At 34.6% G+C, this 3,572-nt stretch overlaps 1 pseudogene; it reads right to left on the reverse strand.

The window, feature by feature from the left end:
* Positions 1–126: 126 nt before the first annotated feature.
* LOC129071440 (uncharacterized) lies at positions 127–204 on the reverse strand (annotated as a pseudogene).
* Positions 205–3,572: the final 3,368 nt, after the last annotated feature.

A 3,572-nucleotide genomic window follows, 5' to 3' on the forward strand; every position in this document is an offset into this window, starting at 1 on the left:
GTTTAGAACCACACCATAATTTTTTGTGTGTCTGTGTGGTCTCCTTTTGTTATGACACAGGAAGAGAAAATTTACTCTTTGATTGGAAACTTTATTAAAATTTCTCTGTCACCAATTTGAGGTTGTATGAGATGCTTCTAAAAAAATATATCAAGGATGTTTTACTTACTACACTTGATCTTAGCCAAAAGGCCAAGAAACAGTATCAAGGATGTTTTAAAAGTATGATGTACATGCTCTGGGGAGTATTAATTATGAGCAACCAATCAGATAACAATTGGCAGAATCCACTGGCAAACTCAAAATCAAGTCACACCACTATTACTACTGTAGGAGTGATCAACGTCCACCAGTGTATCCCAGGTCCATTCTGTCTCAGCACTTTTGAAATGCAACAATTATGCAGCCTCCCGTCGGCTGGCACCTTGTAGGAGCAAAGGGGGAAAATCAGGACAACTGTAATAGCATAATCAATAAAATATATTTTTTAAAAATATGTAATGTTAGGTTGTTTACTTGAGATTTTTCTTGTTTCTTTCTATAGGCCTGTAATGATATAAACTTCCTTCTTATTACTGCTTGCACTGCATCTCAGAAGTTTTGATATGTCATATTGTCATTCTCACTTGTCTCCATCTATCTTTTGATCTCACTTTTTATTTATTCTTTGACAGTCATTTTTGAGTAGTAGGCTATTTAATCTGCACATGTTTGGGTTTTTTTAAAACTTTCTTTTTGCAATTTTATTTCCAATTTCAAAGCATTGTGGTCAGGCAATATGCTTGGTATGACTTGAATCTTCCTAAATTTGTTGAGGCTAGTTTTGTGACCCAATATATGGTATATCCTTAGAATGTTCCACATGCACTGGAGAAGAATGTACGCTCTGATATTCTGGGATCAAAGGCTCTGTAAATGTCAATTATGCCCATCTGGTCTAATGTGTCAGGGGAGGCTGATATTTATTGATTTTTTCTTGGATGATCTATCTAAAGCTGTCAGTGGAGTAGTTAGGTCCCCTACTATGATTGTGTTTTCATCAGTTTCTCCCTTTCGTTCTGTTGGCAGTTGCTTTATACATTTTGGTGCTCCCTGAATGGGTACATATATACTGAAAAGTGCTAGGTCTTTTTGATGTAGTGTCCTCTTTATCATTTTAAAATGTCCATTTTGTTTCCTGTTACCATTGTTATCTTGAAATCTATTTTCTCAGATATAAGTATGGCTACACCTGCTTTTCTGAGGATGCTATTTGCTTGGAGAATCATTTTTCATACTTTCACTTTGAGTCTATCTTTGCAGCTTAGATGTATCTCTTGAAGGCAGTATATGGTTGGATTTTGTTTTTTGATCCAATCTGCTACTCTGGGCCTTTTAATTGCATATGGGTAAATAATTTTTGACAAAGGAGTGAAAAACATACAACAGAGAAAAGAAAGCCTCTTCAATAAATGGTGCTGGGAAAATTGGAAAGCCATAAGCAAAAGAATAAAACTAGAATGCAGTTTGTTCCCATGGACAAATATTAATTCAAAGTGGAACAACGACTTAAATATAAGACCTGAAACAATAAATTACACAGAAGTAAACATAGGAAACCTAAGTACTAAACTTATGGACCTTGGTCTTAGATAATATTTTATGAATATGACCCCAAAGGCAAGGGAAACAAAGGCAAAAACAAATGAATGGAACTATATCAAACTAAAAAGCTTCTGCATAGCAAAAGAAACCAACAACAAAACAAAAAGGCAACTAACCAAATGGGAGGAGATATTTGCAAACAATTGTTCTGATAAGGCATTACTATCCAAAATATATAAAGAACTCAGCCCTGGCTGATGTAGCTCAGTGGACTGAGCTCTGACCTGCAAACCAAAGGGTGGCTGGTTTGATTCCCAGTCAGAGCACATGCCTCGGTGCAGGCCAAGTCTCCAGTAAGGGGTGTGTGAGAGGCAACCACACATTAATGTTTCTCTCTCTCTCTTCCTCTCTCTTTTCCCCTCTGTCTAAAAATAAATAAATACAAATATATATATATATATATATATATATATATATATATATATATATATCATACATAGTTATACATAAAATCATACAACCCAACACCAAACAATCCAATTAAAAAATGGGCAGAGAATCTGAACAGATAATTCTCCCAAAAAGACATACAAATGGCCAACAGATATGTAAATATGCTCAACTTCACTAACTATTAGGGAAGTGCAATTCAAAACTATGAGATAACACCTCACACCTCTAAGAATGGATATTATCAACAAGAGAAGTAATAATAAATGTTGGAGAGGTGTGGAGAAAAAGAAACCCTCATTCACTACTGGTGGGAATGTAAACTGTTACTGTCACTATGGAAAACAGTATGAAGTTTCCTAAAAAAATTAAGAACAAAGTTACCATATGATCCAGCAATCCCTCTTCTGTGTATCTACCCCCCAAATTTGAAAATGTTCTTTTGCAAAGATATATGCACCTCACTGTTTATTGCAACATTATTCTTGGACATGGAAACAACCAATGTGTTCTTTGATAGAGGATTAGGTAAAGAAGAAGATGTGGTACATATATACAATGGAATACTACTCAGCTATAAGAAAAGATTAAATAATGTCATTTGTGTCAACATGGATGGACCCTGAGAATATTATGCTAAGTGAAATAAGTTAGTCAGAGAAAGCTAAGAACCATATATTTCATTCATATGTGCAATATAAAACAAAAATTCATAGACACAGACAACAGTTGTAGTTGCCAGAAGGAAGGGAATTGGAGTGTAGTAAAAGGTAAATTGGGCCAAATATATGGTGATGGAAGATGATTTGACTTTGGTTGGTGGGCACATAATGCAATATACAGGCCATGTATCATAGAAATGTACACTTGAAAATATATAATCTTATTAACCAATGTCACCCCAATAAATTTAAGTAAAAAACAAAATTAAATTAAAACAAAAATTTCAAACATGTTAAACTTGGTAGACTGCTCAACATTTGTAAAATGAGTATCTTAAAAATCTTACAAATTGTACCCTGGCTGGTGTGGCTCAATGGACTGAGTGCCAGCCTGTGAACCGAAAAATCACTGATTCGAATCCCAGTCAGGACACATGCCTGGGTTGCAGGCCAGGACCCCAGTTCGGGGAGTGTGAGAGGCAACCAATCAGTGTATCCCTCACACATCAGGGTTTCTCTCCCTCTCTTTCTCCTTCTCTTCCCCTCTCTCTCTAAAAATAAATAAAATCTTTTTTAAAAATCTTACAAATTGTTAAGAAAAGGATAAATATAATGAAAAATACATGTTGATTATAAACCGTCCATTTGCAAAAGAATACCTATAAATGACCATGAATTACATTTTTAATATCAACAAAATATTCAAAGTTATATGCATTAAAACAACAAACTATAACTCTTCCCTTATGTTAAGTTGAGGGAAGGAACAGAGAAAAATGCACACCTATTCTCTACTGGTAGAAGTGTAAATTATTAGGATGGTGATTTACAATTTATATAAAACTTTCAAAAATATAGGTAACATTTGGCCCTGCA

Source organism: Pteronotus mesoamericanus, unplaced genomic scaffold (genome assembly GCF_021234165.1).
Source record: "Pteronotus mesoamericanus isolate MK-2021 breed Mesoamerican mustached bat unplaced genomic scaffold, CSHL_Meso_final contig_105, whole genome shotgun sequence".
NCBI lineage: Eukaryota > Metazoa > Chordata > Mammalia > Chiroptera > Mormoopidae > Pteronotus > Pteronotus mesoamericanus.